Here is an 18,287-nt window from a genome sequence, read left to right on the forward strand (position 1 = left end):
GGAAGACTCCCAGACATAAAGGGCAAAAGAATAGTGGGACAGAGTAAAATGACTCACAGGCATGCACTGTAAGTTAGTTACATTGTCCTCAGACTGGGAATAGCAGAAGTCTTGGTAGCCGTGAAAGGACAGGGAAGAGGAAATCAGCGCTTCCTTTTGTAGCCAGCTGAAAAAGTTTTGGTGAAGGGTGGATTTGGGAAGCTGTGAGAATGAAGAGGGGCAAATTGGTTGGTGGGCAAGTTTGGGGGCTTTCTAGGCATAAAGGACAGAATGGAAAGGGCAGGAGGAAAAGAGTCAGCATCATAGTGAGATGAACAGGCTTACCCCTAATATTTGTGGGGCCCAGGGCAAGATAAAAAAATATAGGCCTACATACCAAATGTCTAAATATGTAAACGTTGTAAATCAAAGGAAACATACTGCTAAATAAAACATATTCTACCCTTTTGACAACTATGTCAATACCAATGGGAAGATTTATAATTAGAATTCTGGGACTCTTCTAGCCCCTTGTCTGACATTTGGGCTTCTGTTTCCATTCCGGGCTCTGTCCTACTACCTGGGGGCCTCACACAAAAGCATGTGCTCAATGTAGCCACACATCTAAACCCCATCCACACTCCAGGCCAACAGGGTTAGTGGTGTTCCCCCAAGAGCTCCTTCTGTGCTTTTAGGAGATTGGACTCATGGGGCACCTGGGTGGCTCAGTCGTTAAGAGTCTGCCTTTGGTTCAGGTCATGATCCCAGGGTCCTGGGATCAAGCCCCACATCGAGCCCCGCATCGAGCCCCGCATCAGGCTCCCAGCTCCGCGGGAAGCCTGCTTTTCCTCCTCTGCCAACTGGAGAATGGTTTAGAATGGGAGAGGCGTGAGCTCTGGTTAGGCATATCCCCTTGGCCTTAAATTATCCTCATTCTGGAGGAGGAGACCATCTAAAACAGGCATCCAGGGTAGGGGTCCATTATGCCAGGTCCAGGGGCACAGACTCTGAAATCATATAGACTGGGCTCAAATCCCTACTCTGATATTAACTCTTCTTTGAATCTGGGCAAACTCTCTGAGCCTCAGTTTCCTTACTTATAAAATGGGGATAATATCATCTCCCTCATGGGGTTATTATGAGAATATATAAGCTAATATGTACAAAGCCTCTGGTATTTAATAACAACCACTCATTCACATTGTTTTCCTTCCACACACCACCATGCTTTCCTCAAAGTAACCATGGAGGTTGGGGAATAAATATGAAGTTTTTTCTCAGGCAAAGCTGTCTGGGAGGAGTGGGCCTGGGAAAAAAGGAGTTTTATGAAGGAGAGAGTCATAATGTAGGCAGTAACAATCCCATCTCGGGCTGGGACCATGTGGGAGAAGGAGGAAGAGTAAGTTGTCTTACATGCAGATAAATGAGAAATAGTAATGGCATAATTGCTGTTACAATCTGTTTTGCTGACAGTAGCAGCTGTTTACTTGGTTTTCAGGTTAAGACAGGGGAAGGAGGTGTGAATAATCTAAAATAATTGAAAATCCAAACATCATTTTTTTGGTGACCAGGAACACAATCAGAGAAACACATGGTTGTAAACACATATAGATTCTGTCTTTCAAATACAGAGACTGACCTTATTAAGCTGATCTTGTATTGTTCCTGAACATGTAGAGATTCTTTTTAATTTTTTTTTTTAAAGATTTCATTTATTTATTTGAGAGAGAGAATGAGATAGCATGAGAGGGGGGAGGGTCAGAGAGAGAAGCAGACTCCCTGCTGAGCAGGGAGCCCGACGTGGGACTCGATTCCAGGACTCCAGGATCATGACCTGAGCCGAAGGCAGTTGCTTAACCAACTGAGCCACCCAGGCGCCCTGAACATGTAGAGATTCTTACCATATGCTGTCACTCTTACTATTCTTTCAGCTGATATGCCCTTTTCCTCCTCAGCCATTCCAAATTCTATTCTTTATTTCAGATCCACTCCTTCCATTTTTTTTTTAATTAGGCTCCACGCCCAGCAGGGATCCCCAATGCAGGGCTTGAACTCACAACCCTGAGATCAAGACCTGAGCTGAGACCAAGTCAGATGCTTAACGCCTGAGCCACCCAGGCACCCCTCCTCTCCTTTCATATTAAGCATCCCTCCCCACCACCCTCCCCACCTTCCCTTGAGCTCTTCCTAATCTATATCACCTAGAACTCATTCACAGTCTTAATGTGTTTACTGTCTTGTATTGTTCTCTTATTCTTTCCTGTGTGCAAGTCTTGTCTCCGCATTTAGAGTTTAAGCTTGTTAAGGGAAGGAACTGTTTCTATTTCTCTAACATTTCCCATTTGTCTGTATCTGTATATTCATTCGATATCATTTATTGTGTTCCCATGTGCCTGAACTGTGTTAGGTGCTAGGGGTATAAAAATTTTTCTTTACATATAATATATATGTATACATCATACACATATTTACATATATACACTGTACATATATGTGTGTACATCCACACAGACACACACATATATATCCTTCACTAGAGGAGCTAATAATGTAATGATTCATGGCTTGATAACTGCTTGTAAATGTGTTGCACACATAATGGGCCCTCAATATAGGTTCGCTGGATTGAGGGACCATGCTTCTTTTCAACTAGGCATTCAACGAGGGAACAAATGAATGCAGTAACTGAATAATGATCCCCGATACAGCTGTTCCAGGTGTACCCTCCTATATGGACCTGGTTCTGGCAGACTTAAAAGTGTAAGACTGGTTTGAGGGGAGAAGTGGTCTTTGACATCATCAAAACACATAGTCTTTTCAAGGCAGTGTTCACTGCTTCCCTTAAGGCCTAGTGATTAAATCACAAAGCATTTAACAGGTGTCAGTGAATACCTTTTGCCAGTTTGCCTCATTCAGGTTGGCGAGTTATGAGAACTGTGCCCATCATCATAATGAAAACAGCTATTATCGAATACTTATTATGTGCTAGATGTAGTGCTGGTTTCTTTACATGAATTATCTAAATCCTAACAACAGCAACTCTATGAAGTAGTTATGATTATTATCTCTACTTTACACAAGAGGAAATTGAGGCACAACTGCCGAGCAGATAGGACTTGAATGCAGGAAGTTTGATTTTACACTGTGCTGTCTACATAGTGAATTGGGAGAGTGGAGCCGCCCAGGCGCCCCCAGAACTGAGCTCTTGAGCTGGCCCGGCCACTTGCTTGCTGTGTGACCTACAGAAGTCATTTCAGCTCTCTGATCAGCAGCTCCTTCTGATCACATAGCTCAACAGTGACCACAGGGTCTTAAAGCCTATTCTTTTGAATTCAAGTCCTCTGCTCTTTCTACCAGCCTCAACTGTCTAAATCTTGTGGGGATCCCTTAAATCTCCTCTTTCACCTCCTTGTGGTATCTGCGGCAGCTTGTGGTACTGTCATTCATGAGATGGATGTCCTTTTTTGATAAGTTATATATGAAGATCTTGATGGCTTCATGAAAGGCTTGGCTGATGAGGAGTATAGAGAGAGCTGCAGAAGGACCCTTGAACACAAATTCTTCCTGTGATGCTATCCCTCAACTGCTAGGTTTAAATGAAAACATTTTCCAGTATAGAGGATGCTTGCTATCAAGGAAGCATTCAGAGAGCACATAGCTACAACTAAGCTGTGATGGAAGGGCAGGTGGTTGGTCCAATTCACTTCTGAGTGTGGAGCTTAATCTACACGGGCAATAGATGGAGACCAGGTAACATAAAAGAGCAGGCGAGAGTCGACTTCTCTTAGGAGCCTGCACACGGAAACCGACGCTGCCGAAATCCTCCGTTTTGTCCCTTCATAGATGGGATTTTGCCTCCTACGTATGTAGAGAAAGGATGATAATTATCTGAACAAGTGTGCATGGATGGCACACTTGTTGGCTTAAATAAAAATGGATTTGCTGTACTGCTCATGTTATTATTTCGCTCGGTTCTCGCTCCTTAATCTCCCTTGTTTAGTTACCACTGGTAGCTGTGGGTCCTGTTCACTAGGGCAGCCTCTGGTTGGGGTGCCTGCTAGCGTCCTTTCCTAGGGCTTCTTTAACACCAGCCAACCTGGCAGGATGGCCTTTATGTCCCTGCCCTCACCACCTTCCTTAGCCTCCAGTCTCATCTTGTCATTTTCCAGAATGATTTGCATGGTTCTCCTACATGCTTTTTTCCCAACCTTCTTCATCTCTGCATGAAATTCTACAGAGACCAGGGACAAAAACCTACTAAAGAATGATCTACCTCTCTCTTACACACACACACACACACACAATGGCAGGCAGACATGGTCTCTCCTCTGACCTTAACATGCCCCCAAAGATCAAATCAGGATCACTCCCAAAACAAAAAACAAGAACAAAAACAAAACAAAAAAAAATGGAGGAAAAAAACCTTAAAAACATCATACTGCTTCTAGGAGATGAGTCTACCCTTTTGGGGGATCCACCCGAAGTTACTAAAGGACTGAATTTTTGAAGCAGCTACTTCTATGTCAGGCTGCAGCTCTGGAGGGCCTGGTGACCTGTGGTTTGGGGTCCTACTTGGTGTGTATGTTATTTGTTTGTAGAGGTGTTTTCTTTAAGCAGAGAGTAATTTGGTAATAGGTTAGAATTCTAAGTGTGTGTGTGGGAGAGGCACTTGGGGGGATGAGAAAAAAGTTCTGTTCTGACCGTTAGGGGAAGGGATTCAGAAACAAGTTTTGGTTTCTGCCTTTCTGGGAAGCCCAATCTTTGGGGGCAGACTCTGGGTCAGATAGGGTGAATCAGAGGAAGGAACAGTTAAACTCCGTTTACAAACAAACATACAAACAATTGCAAATGAATTCACGCCGGGACACGCATCAGCTTCAAACGGAGAACAGAACTGAGAAAGGAGTCGAGGGCACAAGGGCAGAATTTAGAGAAAATTTGGGAAAGCTTGGAGGAAGCGTGTTCGGAGAGGTTGCCTGGGAACCGCAGCCGTAGGCAAGGCGCAGCGCAGCCGCCTTCCCCCGGGTCTCTTCCTCGCGCGGCGCTAACCCGGGCAGCCGGCGAGATGCGGTCTCGGCGGGGCCGGCTCTCTGGGTCCTTCCACCACCTGACCCCGCCGGCTCTCGCCGCCTTCCTCGCCATCCCCGGGCCCCTTCCTCCACACCCGCTCCTCCTGGCTCCCCCTCGATAATCTAATGACATCTCTTCAAATCCAATTATTGAATTAATTGACGTGCTAACCGAGAGGCAAACAGAAAGGGGCGGCAAACACCGGGCGGTTCAGATTTATCCTCCGGCCTCCACAGGCCCCGGCCGGGCGAGATTTACTGGGCCTCGAACACGGCGACAGTTCAAACCTTTGATTAATCATGTTTTTCTCCCGGCCCCATAATTTAGTTGCTCTTTTTCCCTCCCTGCCTTTTTTTATCAGTGGAAACAGAGACGGAGTCCTCATCAGCTTCAATTACAAATATTAAGCCCCCGGACAGCACTTTGACAGAGAGGCGGCCAGCCCCCCTCCGTTCCGCCCCCCTAAATCATCCCCGAATTAACATCACAATCGGCGGCTGGCGCGCGTTCAGATTTAAATGGTGGCATATTGTTCGCGGACGGTCTAGTTCAGACCAGCGGGTTCGCAGCTCCCGGCGGCAGCCCCCGCCTCTCCCCCCGCCGCCTCCCTCCGGCCTCCCCGGAGGCTGTGACTCAGGAGCCGCGGGAGGCTTCGGCGTCCTGTCTCTAGCAGGGGAGGCTGCAGGCGGGGGTGCGCCGGGGTGGGGGCGAACGGGCTGGTGAGAGGGGTAGGGTGTGGGGGGCGGGTCGCGCGGAGAAGAGAAACTGCAGAAGCGGGGTGACGGGGGAACGGGGTTTATGCAAATGGAAGCAAATGAAGGTGCAGAAACCGCGCGTTTGGGAATGCCGCTACACAGCCCTTTGGGGGTAGGTTGTGGCCGCCTTGACCCCTCGCAGGGTCTGCGGGTCCGCCCTTGGGTCAGGGTGGAGTGGCCAGGAGGTAGGGCATTCTCTTGCTCTTTGAGGCTTGCTGGGTGAAGGAAAAATGTGTGGCAAGATTTCTCTCTTTCCCGAGCGTGTTAGGGAAAATCTGCCCTAAACCACAGCCAGAGGTCTTGAAGATAGGTCTCAGAAAGGACTTACTTACGATCGTGAGGTTGAACTACCCCTTAGGGATTTTTCCGGTTAGAAGACCCTGCAAATAGCCAGATTTCTCTGAAGGCTTTTGGGGGGAAAGATACAACTATTTGGCCCTGTCCCACTCAAGCGGAGGAGACAAGGGAGAGTCATTCCCCTGACCCCATTAATCCTTTAGGAATAAAGGAGATCAGGAAGAAAAATGTCAATCCAGGAGTCTAGGTTTCCAGAGATTTTCATAGCCACCTGCCTCTTCGGTCTTGCCCGCATCCATCTCTAGGACTCCATTTCTGCCTAGCAACATCACAACCAATCAAGATGCAATTAAGCCTGGCAGCTCGGCTCATCCTTAACTGGGATTGGCTGCTCACAGTGTGCGCATCCCAAGTTTTCATTGGCTGACGGCCACCTGTATGGAAATGAGAATTACCCGGGACTCTCAGCGGGTCTCCGCAGTTTGGACCTGTAGCTTACTGCGCTGAAACCTGCAAGCTCAGAGCAGGAACTCCTGGGCTCGTTTCTTGCCCTCTCTGCCTTCTCTTACCCCAAAGAGATTTCCCGAACTTTTCCCTTTTCCGTCGGCACCTCTGCCTGAGGCCTGGTCTGAAAGAAATACGACCAAGTAACGCAGAAATAATGCGGATTTGTATGCTGTTTGTATCGTCTTTGCATTCTCTCGGTTCAATGTCATGATTTTGCCCCTTCCGTCCAAAGCCGCCACAGTTCCTGCCCCTTTCTCTCTTCCTCGTCCATCTCTGGGGCAGCTTCTCCTTGTGGAATCCCTCTGTCCCTGCCCACTCTTGCCCCAAACTCTCCCTTAGGGCTCAGCTCCACCAATTCCCGATTGCCCTCTCCTCCCACTCAGGGTGCTGGCATCTCGCACAACGGTCTAAAGAACGGTTTAGGAGGGAGTTAGGAAAAGGACCCCCCGCCCCAACACACACACACACACACACACACACACACACACCCCTCCATCCTCGCTCCCCATCCATTTTCTCCGAGGGAGCCGAGTTTGACAGCGAATTCATTCCGAGCGGGGAGGGTGATTTATTCTTCAAATATACCGACAAGTGCGGGCATGATGGAGCCCATTAAAATGTTGGGAGATTGTTTTTATGATTGAAGTCTGTATTACTCCAACCATAAAGAAAGAGAGCAAGGAGTCATTAGCATTTTCATGATGGTGTATTTCTGCTTGTCTCCGCGCCATCACTCATCTTTACTGCCCGTCCCTTTGCTCTCGCTCTGCTACAACGAGGAGAGACTGCAGCCTGAGTTGGGGTTGGGGGTGGGGGAGGCGGGGGCCAGAGATGCCCCAGCCGCTCTGCCCTTCACGCCAAATCCTCACCCTCCTTGGGACGCAGATCAAGGGGTGAGAGGCCAGACACAGAAGATATGCCTCACCTCTCTCCTGCGAGCTCCTCATGCGCCTTAACGGTGGGAGCAGGGGGTCCTGCCAAAGGGTGCTTGGAGATCTAGGCAGACCAGTTGGGGAAGAGGGTGTACCCCTTCCTTTCTTTGACTCTTCCCTTCCTGGCCTACACACCACTTAGAGCTCTCCAGGGTTATCTGCATATGGGTAAAATCAAGAATTCTTGGCTGAGTGCCCTGGGCTGGAGATATCAGAATAGAAGAGGACAAGAGGGAGGAGACCCCAAGTCCCTGGGTTTGAAGACCGTGTTGGCAAGAAGATGGGAGCCTGCACATTTGGCTTCTGTCTCTGCTACTCCTTAAAGGGCCCTTTGACCTTGCTCTGGGATGGGTTTAAGCCTCCTGTCTCCACCCTAGTTCCCCAGCTCCTGCTCCTTCCTAATTCCCTAAGTCCTTGATTCTTTTTACCCAGACATTTACACCAAGACTCTCCAGTAGCCCAGGGAACAAGTTCATACCCTCTATGAAAATAAGGGAGATAAAAATAATCACTGCCAAGGTAGGAGCCTGGAGAAAGTTGGCTATGAGTAAAATGGTGTCTCCAGGTGCACGAGGATTGTTGGAGCCACCTGTCTACTGATGAGATTCTTAACATAAAGAAACACTCTTTCGAGGTTGGGAACAAATTGCCTGTATATCCTATTGCCCCAAATTGTATGGTGGCTCTTGAGGGAGTTGGTTGGGATAAAGGCTAGTTAAGAGGTGGGAAATGGAAGTGTTAGCTAGTTAAGATGGGGAAATAGAAGTGTTAGCTAGCAAGACATTAACAGTGATAACAACAGTTAGTGGACCACTTTCTTCTTGGGCCGGTGCTTTCTTACTGATGTCTCACAACAACTTAAGAGGTAGGTTTCACAACTACCATTTCACAAATGAGGAAGCCAAGGGTCAGGTGCAAGGGTGTAGGGTAGCCAAGGTCACTCAGCCAGTAAACAGAAATATCAAGATCTGAACTCTGGGCTGTTCTTCACTAACTGATGCTGCCCGAGAAGGAGTTTAGGGTCTCAAAAGTGGAAGCCAGGATGACAGAACACCCCATTTACTTCACCTGGACTCATAAGGAAGTGGAGACTATCCAGGAAGTGCTTACTAGGAATATTCATCCCTTGGCCACTGGTCTGGGTAGTTGGGTATTAGTTAGCACTGCTGGGATTAACCCCTCTCGAATCATTCAGGGAACATTAACTGAACACCTAATATGTGTCATTTTTGATTGGCCACACCCCCAACCCCCTCTCCCTGTCCCAGACCTCCTCGTACCCCAGTGAGATAGGTACCAAATAGAGCTCTGGTTTCCTGGGCTGGAGTGGAGGCCTAGGCAGCTGGACAGATGGAACAAAGTGGGGTGTGGAGGTGAGAGCCCCCCTACAGCCTGCGCAGTGCCCAGAGGCAGCTATAGCGGCGGCCCCAGATTTACAGCTGCCCTGGTGCTGATGCCATAAAAGCAAACGATCCTTCTCTGTACTAATTTCTGTGTAATTAGATCTCTCCTGGCATGGACAGTGGGGAGTGGGGGTAGCCAGGAGGGGAGGGTGCCAAGGACTCTCCACAGGGGTGGGAGGAGGGGCCGCCGGACACACATGGCTTCATGTGGGTCCGATTGGGCACATGGGTCTGTGTGCATTGTGACAGAGATGGGAAATGCAATGTCACACCCATGGTAGGTAACGAGGCAGATGGGTCCTAATGTGATAACACCTTTGTGCCGAGGATGGGGGAAGAGAAGCTCGCAATCATGTACAAAGATCCCGAAGCTAGGAGAATAACTCCGGCTAGTCCACATGCCCATGGAAGGTATTGAAATCCTTGGAGGAGCTGCACACAGATTTCCCCACAGGCAGCAAGACACCAGACAAAATTCCTCAGAGAGGCCTGAACAGCAAGGAATTCTGGCAGATGCATCGCATTTACATCCACATTTACAAAGCAGTATATACATTATAGCTACACATTTACCTGCATGACAGCAGATACACACCTCTCTTAATCAAATGCGGAAATTATAGCATCTGTACTAAATAGGCACTCAACAAATATTTGTCCCCTTCTCTGCCCCCACCCATTGCCTGCCCACCTCTTGCAGACAGAAAATTAAAGGACGAAAGAAGCCTTTTCTTTAAGTAAATCTTTCTTCAAGATACTTGAAGATGGATCCCATGAAGCCAGAAAAAAAAAAAAAAAAGGAATTGCAGAAGAAATCTGCAATTACCCATTAGAACTATGATGGGAGCCTGCACATTTGGCTTCTGTCTCTGCTACTCCTTAAAGGGCCCTTTGACCTTGCTCTGGGATGAGTTTAAGCCTCCTGTCTCCACCCTAGTTCCCCAGCTCCTGCTCCTTCCTAATTCCCTAAGTCCTTGATTCTTTCGGGAGGTGGTTAGAGAGTGAAAGATTCTGGAGTTCTGCCTTTCCTTAGGAAGAGCAAAGTCTCAGAGAGGAAAAGAATAGAGTTGTTATTTCTACCTCCCTCCCACTACCACCTCCACCCCATGGTGACAAACAATGACTACGGAGTATGGCAGTTATGCCATTCGGAACAACACTTCTACCAGCTAAGTATAACTTCTGCGCTGGAGTGTGTTTGTGGAGGGGCCTCGGAGGGCCTCTTACCAATCTCCCTCTTTTTTTTTTTTTTTTTAAAGATTTTATTTATTTATTTGACAGAGAGAGACACAGCGAGAGAGGGAACACAAGCAGGGGGAGTAGAAGAGGGAGAAGCAAGCTTCCCGATGCGGGGCTCGATCCCAGGACCCTGGGATCATGACCTGAGCTGAAGGCAGACGCTTAACGACTGAGCCACCCAGGCGCCCCACCAATCTCCCTCTTTAGCCTAAATTTCTGTCACAGTAAGCCTGCTAGGGAGTCAGCAGCTTCTGCTTCAATTCTTCTGCTGAAATGGAGCTCTTTACTTCATAAACAGTGTGCCCCATCGCTGGACTGCTGGAGGGATTGGGAGATCCTGTCGTGGAACTGAAATCCATCTTCTTTTGAATTTCAGAATATACCATTTTTAACTACCTGTCATATCTCCTTGAGTTATTCTAATGTTTTAAGACCAGTTCAATCAAGGCATTAATCGGCCCCCACAACAGCAATAACAATTAGATACCCATTGGAAAATCAGGAGATTTTGATCTCCACAGATGACTGTCATGTACTTATCTTAAGCTCTTGTTCTAATGGGTAATTCCTGATTAACCTGAGTAATGAAAATGTATCACAATAAAGAAAGATTTGTCATGCCTTGTTATCACTTCATAAGGCCATCCTTCTAGATACCTGCCATAACACCAGGATATTTCTGTCCCAATAAAACATGATCATGATGTGCTTGGCTAATAAAAAGGAAAAAAGCTGTGTATTAAAAATATGTTTAAAATGATTTGCGTGAGTGATGTAAATATAAAGCACCACCATCACCATTGTCAAAATCATCCTCAGTTTATTTGCCTTTTGAAATCCCTGCTCGACCTTGGGGGTGGGAGTAGATAAAGGAAGAGGGAGGCAGGAAATTAGCATCTATTAAATGCCAGGCACTGTGCTAAACACTCACAGTAGCCCTGTGAGATAGGTATTATTATGCCCTTATAGGTGAGGAAATTGGGCTCAAAGCAGTTAAGTCACTTGCCTGAGGTCATGCAGGGAGTCACCAGGGCATCAGGATTTTTAACCCAGGGACGTCTGATTCCAAAGCCCCTACTTCCCCCGCAACCCCAGACTGGTTAGTTTTGCTTGGATGCAAGCGGTACCCTGCCGAGTGGACCTCGACTACTCTTGTGACACTCGTGAGGACGTATGCTGGGCTCGAAGACCTCACCCTTCCTTCCCAGACACCCAGACGCCCCACAGGGGCCAGGAGTTCAGAGCCTGAACTTTGTGGCTTTTGTGCTGGTCACTTTTCTGCCTTCACCCGGGGGGGGCCCACATATAATCACGGGTAGCACTAACACGCCCCGTCACTACTGTACAGTGGGACATTCATAGACGCAGTGTCACACTCTACCCACCCCGGGACTCACACAGGCTGGCTTTACCTTCTCTTCTCCCAGGTGGTGGCGTGCATAGCCAGCAGGGGTCGCCGGCACACCAGGAATTACTACTTGCTGGGCCTGTCTCCTTCTGCCCTACAGGGTGGAAATGTTACTCCTCCGCTCTTCTCCTAAAATCTCTGGCTAATCCCTCCCCTTCCCTGCTTTCCCTTCCTAGGCAACCCCCCAACCCCTGCCCCTCGCCCCGACCCTATAGGTCTCTAATGATGAGCTAAGTAGTTGCTCATTATGCAGCACCCTAATCTGCCCAATCCCAATCTGGACCAGGGACCAGGGATTCTGGCTGTCGATCCTGCCTTAGGAATGACCAGGGAGTTGGTAAGAAGCCTGGAGTGCCCAGCCTTCTGGTTCACCCTTGCCTGATTAGGACTTTCCCTCCTCTTGGGCCTCCCCACTACCCATTGCTTCTCAGCATCCTTCACTCCACCCTGTCTTGACCATTCTTTTATTGTCCCAGTGTTCACGAAGTAAGCATTTGTCCCAGACATCCCCAGACCCCCAGGGTCCTTTAGCTCTCTCATCTTGGGAGGGCCTAAGAATGAAGGAGGAGGCAAATCTCGCGTGGAGTGATCTGTGGCCAGTGGTTTTGGATGAGAAATCATGGTTTGGGGAGGGTATGGGAGGGACCCATGTACCCTGTCTTACCACAGAAAGAGGGCCAGGTGTCTGCTCCCTGTAGGAAAGGGGTCCAGACACAGGCTGTGGAGGCAGCTGTGGCCGCCTTCTGGGAGTGGCATCTCTCTGCTCTTTTCTGCCTCTCCCCTCCCCTGCTGTAGCAACAATGCCCCAGCTTTCCCAGGCCCCCACCTTCCAGCAGCCCCCTCCCCCAACTCCTGGAGCCTAGTGATTGGCGGCTGCCTGCTGCAGGGCCGGCTGGCTTTATAGCTTTGCCGCAGCTGGGGAGAAGGCAAGGCCCGAGACAGAAAAATGGAAACCAACCAAGAAATGGAGAACGTTGAAAGAGTCAAAGAGAGGAAGATGGAAATAGAGGCAGAGAGACCTCAAGAATAACAGGCACTCTAAATCTAAATGATGAGAGGGACAGACTGAAGCAGAGATGGACACAAAATCATAGAGATGCTGATAAAAGATGAAGAAAATGTGATAAGGATGGGGGAAAAGGGAGAGAAAAAGCAGACAGAAAACGTCTGGATAAATCCTGAGAGTAGGAATGTGCCGGGCTTTCCAGGTGGGCAGGAATTTCTTGGTAGTATGTAGAGGGTGGGATGAGCATCTAGGGACTCCCAGAAATTCTATGATACCGAAGACACTCTCCAGCTTGCAGCTAATCCAGTTCTCCCCACACTTGTGCTCCCGTTCATCCGTTCTAGCCTTTTCCATGGCCACAGTCTCCTGGAATTTTTAAAAATATTTTGTTTATTTAAGAAAGAGAGAGAGAATAGAGGGAGAGGGAGAAGCAGACTCCCTGCTGAGCAGAGAGCCCAAGGTGGGGCTCCATCCCAGGACCCTGAGATCATAACCCGAGCCAAAGGCAGCTGCTTAACCGACTGAGCCACCCAGGCATCCCTGAAGTTTTAAGATTATTACAGAAATGTCCTCCTTAAGGATGACCCGTGACGTAGTGTGGAAGAATCTTGTACTATTTTCCACGAAATGGATGGGAAAACTGAGCTCTGACACTTGGGAGGGAGGGATTTGAATATTAGAGCTATCTTTTAGTTGTCCACAGATTAGCTTATAAGGTTGTTGACCCTCTCGTGGCACTTCAGTTGGCGCATGCCACATTTACCTTATATTACAGTTATTCTTCTGTATATCCTTTTTGCTAATATATAAGCTCTTCAACAGCAAGATCTGTGTCTGCCCTTCTTTGTGGCTCCCACAGTGCCTTGTTCTTATTTATTGAGTGAACCAATGAATGGCCCCTGGAGATGTTTAAGCAGAGGTTGGATGACTACCAATGAGGGATGTAGTCCAGGGAATTTCTGTACCGAGTGAGAAGTTGGAAATATATCTCTAAGTGCCCTTTTGGTTTTGAGGGCCTATCAGTCTCCATATATGAACCTGAGTTTCTCTGTTTCTCCAAATATGCAGGGGTTAAGACACAAAACAGAAACCCCCAAATTATAAAGTACCTACCGAGTGCCTGGCTCTGTGCAAGGCATTTTACACATTTGATCTCATATCATCATCACGATAACCTTTCTGGAGAGAGTTATCCACATTTTGCAGATAAGGGCTCAGAGAGATGGAGTGTTTTGCTCCAGGTCACATGGTTAAGAAGTATGACAAATTAAATCTGGAGACCTCTAACACCTATTTAATTGCCACAACACCATGATTCCACCAATCTGGGAGATTTCCAGTTTTAGAAAAGCATGGGAGGGGCGCCTGGGTGGCTCAGTCAGTTAAGCGACTGCCTTCAGCTCAGGTCATGATCCTGGAGTCCCTGGATCGAGTCCCACATCGGGCTCCCTGCTCAGCGGGGGGTCTGCTTCTCTCTCTGATCCTCTCCCCTCTCGTGCTCTCTGTCTCTCACCCTCTCTCTCTCAAATAAATAAATAAAATCTCTAAAAAAAAAAAAAAGAAAAGCATGGGAGTTGAGAAATAGGGGAGACAGAGGAGGGAAGATATAGCTTCTAAATTTAGGGTTAGGAGAGAGATTCTGGGTTCTAACCCTGGGGGGAAAAATCCACTTTCGTGAGTTAGCATAGGACATTTCTACTCTCACCTGATTATCAATAGACCTGGAGAAAGAAAAAAATATGAGGGACTGGGACTGGCAACCTGGAGATAGGGTACTAAGCACTGGAATCTCTTGCCCCCAGTTATGGCCTTGGTAGCATAGGGCAGAGCGGTGCATCCAGTATGCAGTCTTGGAAATTTCAGGCATGTATCTTCCTGCTAGGAGGGATGCTGGGATTCTAGGGGAGTCTAGGGATGTCCAGGCTGTGGGGGTCCCATTCTGGGGTGGGGCTTTGGTTAGCACTGTGAAGGAGAAATTGATTACACAGCTTTACGTTTGTAATTTTAAGTTTTCTATTAGCTACATTTAAAAAAGTAAAAAGAACCAGGTGAGGGTTGCCTGGCTGGCTCAGTTGGGAGAGAATGCAGCTCTTCATCTTGGGGTTGTAAGTTCGAGCCCTACGTTGGGCATAGAGATTCCTTAAAAATAAAATCTTAAAAAAAAAGAACCAGGTAAAAGTAACATTAACACCATATTTTATTTAACCCAATATATCCAAATTATTATCGTTTAAACAAGCCATCAATATAAAATTATTTTAAATTCTCTCTCTCTCTCTTTTTTTTTTTTTTTGGTACGAAGTCTTGAAACTCCCAACATTTCAGTTTGGATTAGCCACAGTTCAAGCGTTCAGTAGTCACAGGGGCTCGTGGCTAGCATAGAGGACAGGGCAGGCCTAGAGCGTGCCTCACGCTGACCAGTCACAAGCAGTAGGAATTCTTTGATGTCGGATCCAGGCATCTTGGTTCCTGCCCTTGATTTTTCTGACACCTTGACTCAGGAGTCCTTGTTTTTATGTGAGTCTGGAGACATATTCCCAATTCCCATGGGTCAGAACTGTGTATCTATTACAGGTTCTGTGAAGTCCAGCGGCACATTAAGCTCCAGCTGCAACACTTTCCTCAAGCTCCTCTTGCCAAGCCACCAGCGACCTCCAGGCTGCCAATCCAGTGGTTTCCAGGAGTCGTTTCCTTGACCTCTCTGCTACCTCTGACCGATCCTTCCCAGTCTTCTCCGAGACTTCAAGTTCTCCAAACTTCCCTTTCATGTGGATGGTCACGTGGGTTCTGCCCTTGGCCCTCTTACCCTCTCACTCTACATGCGGGGACACCTGGCTGATCTTTCTTCACTCTCATCACCTTTACTTTCAAGGATCTTAAGTCTCTGTCTTCAGTTCCAAACTCTCTTGAGCTCCAGACTTACATTTATCTCTCCAACAGCCTACTGGATCTCTCTCTCCTTTGGAAGATCCCAAACACGTTGGAAATTCAACAAGTCAAAATTGCACCAGTCATATTTTCCCTCCATATATTTCTCCTTTTATACAATTTATTTGGTGAATGGCATTGCTGGTTATCTGGTCATTGAAATGAGAAACCGGGGATCAACCTGACTGCTTCTGTTCACTTCCCATTATCTAATTATCACCAAGTCCCATTAATTCTGCATCTTCAAGAATTCTGCCTCTTTTTCTCTTGACACTGCTTCAGTTCAGTGCTCACCATTTTTGCCTGGGTTATTACAATGGGTTCCTAACTGGTTTCTGTGGACTTTCATGATCTGTCAATAGAGTGTAAGCTTCATATGGGCAGGCATTCTTATGTTTTGTTCGTGCTGTTTCCCAGTGTCTAGAACAGCACTTGCCACATAGTAGGCACTCAATGAATATTTGTTGAGTGAACGTTTGAGTGTAGATCTCCCAGTCCAGGGGCGCCTGGGTGGCTCAGTCGTTAAGCGTCTGCCTTCGGCTCAGGTCATGATCCCAGGGTCCTGGGATCGAGCCCCACATCGGGCTCCCTGCTCTGCAGGAAGCCTGCTTCTCCCTCTCCCGAGTGGAAGAGGGAGAACCCTGCTTGTGTTCCCTCTCTCGCTGTGTCTCTCTCTGTCAAATAAATAAATAAAATCTTAAAAAAAAAAAAAAAGGTCTCCCAGTCCATCTTTCCAGCCTCATTTCACAGTCTACGACCTTCACTCAGCAGCCCTACCTGAGTGTTTAAGCTTCTGAGCCAGTTATGTCTTTGCACATTCTGTTCCTTCTGTCTCTTTAAGATTGAGCTTCTACATCGTCACCCATGGTAAGCTTTGTCTCCCCCAGTCTTGGTTGATTATCCTTCCTCTGTGGGCCCAGAGCCTGCCGTGCCTATCTCTAAAGTAGTGCTTATCTTGCTTTCCTGTTTTCGTTGCTTTATGTTGACTAGAAGCTGTTCGAGGGCAGTTTTTGACTGTTTTTGACCGTTCCATCTCTACTCCCAGCACCTGACCCATAAAGAGCACGCCATAAAGTTCTCTGAATTAATGCATGACCTGTCTCTGTCCCAAATGACATCACATTTTACTCTTTTAGGCGACACCAGGCACTTCAACAGTATTGGTAATGTTTTTCTAAAGCTGGTTAGTGAGTCCAATGACGTTCATTTTATTATTCTTCATCCCTTCTATGTGGACACATATATCCTTTTGTATGTACGAAATATTTTAGTAAAATAATTAAAAAATTTATTTTTGGAAGGACTGGCCCTATGTGCTGGTCTCCGTACTGGACTTCAGGGACCTGAGATGTACAAACACAGAACCTACCCTCAAGCTGCTTAGAGTCGAGAGAAGGAAGACTTGCAAGCAGGCTGTGGTGTATTTTTGCGAAGGGTTGTATGTGGCCCCTCAGGGGGTAAAACTGAGAAAAGTCGAGTAGGAATTCATGGAGGAGGCGTCCCGTGAGTTGTGAAGAAAGCGTGCGCCCAGAGGCCTGCAAAAATGGTGGAGTAGTTGTGTGACACTGGAGTCCAGGGTTCCTTAGGGTCGGATGGGAAATGGAGAGGCAGGTTGGAGTGGGATGGTGGAGACCCTGACTGACATACTAAGTGATTTGCACTTCAGTTCCTGTAGGTCCCAGGCAGCCACTGAGGTTCTGTAAGTGGGGAGTGATGTTTGCATTCGTTCTCTTCCACCAACGACTGACACCCCGGTTCCTATCTGCTGCTACTTGGTCTGACTTTTCCTTTCACACTAGTGCCGGGAGCCCATTCAGATCCAACGGTTTCTGCATGGATGCTGGGAGGCAGGGCAGAAGAAACAATCCATTCCGGAAGGGAAACAAGTAGAAAGGCCAAGTTGCCAAATACCACACAGAGAGTAGATGAGAATAAGTGGGGGTTAATCAGAGAGAGGTAGTGGGGGGTTAATCAGAGAGGAATTATGACCCAACATCCTGGAGGTAATGCTCTGGAGGTGGGAAAGAACACTTATGTTGTATCCCTCAGAAGTGCTCTTAGCCCAGCAGCCGGGGTCGATGGCCTTGTGCAGCTACCCGTGTGGCTCCTAGGGGTGGGGGGTGGTGTGTGTGGCATGGCAGGGGCTGTGCGGTGGGGGCAGGGGCTCTGGGTCCCTGTTTCTGTCTCCCTTCCTCCCCTTTTGCACTAGGGGGGGGCACCCTTCTGGAAGCCAGAATGTCTGGGTTCCAGATTCTTCCTTCCCCAACCTCCCCCAGACATAAATCACAAGTGATTTCATTAAATGCACCTCCTGCTGGGGATGTTGGCTCATAATTCCTCTCTGATTAACCCCCACTACCCCGGCAAGTTTATAGGCCAAGCGAGGGGAGGGGTAAGGGGGAGGGAAAAAGGAGGGATGGGGGGAATCCCAGGCGAGTGATGGATGCCTCTGTCAGCCCAGCTCGTATTTATTAATAGTCTTAATACGGGAAGCAATAAAGGAAGAGAGGGATTCTATTAATTAAATCATTGTTATAATTAACTTTCATTAAAGGAGGATCAATAAAGAGGAGTTGAGATGGAGAGAGGAGAGATCCATTATCTCTAATTTCCTTGGAAGGGATTCAGGGAACGAGATGGGGTTGCTAGGAGACAGCGACGGGAGGGAAGAAGGAAGGATGGAAGATGTCATCCAGGTGGGGCTGGAAGGGGGTGCACTGGGGGGATTTCAGGTGGGTGCAGAGAGGGATTGGTGCAGGTTGC

This window comes from Leptonychotes weddellii, chromosome 5, assembly GCF_054177405.1.
Source record: "Leptonychotes weddellii isolate Sample4059 chromosome 5, ASM5417740v2, whole genome shotgun sequence".
NCBI lineage: Eukaryota > Metazoa > Chordata > Mammalia > Carnivora > Phocidae > Leptonychotes > Leptonychotes weddellii.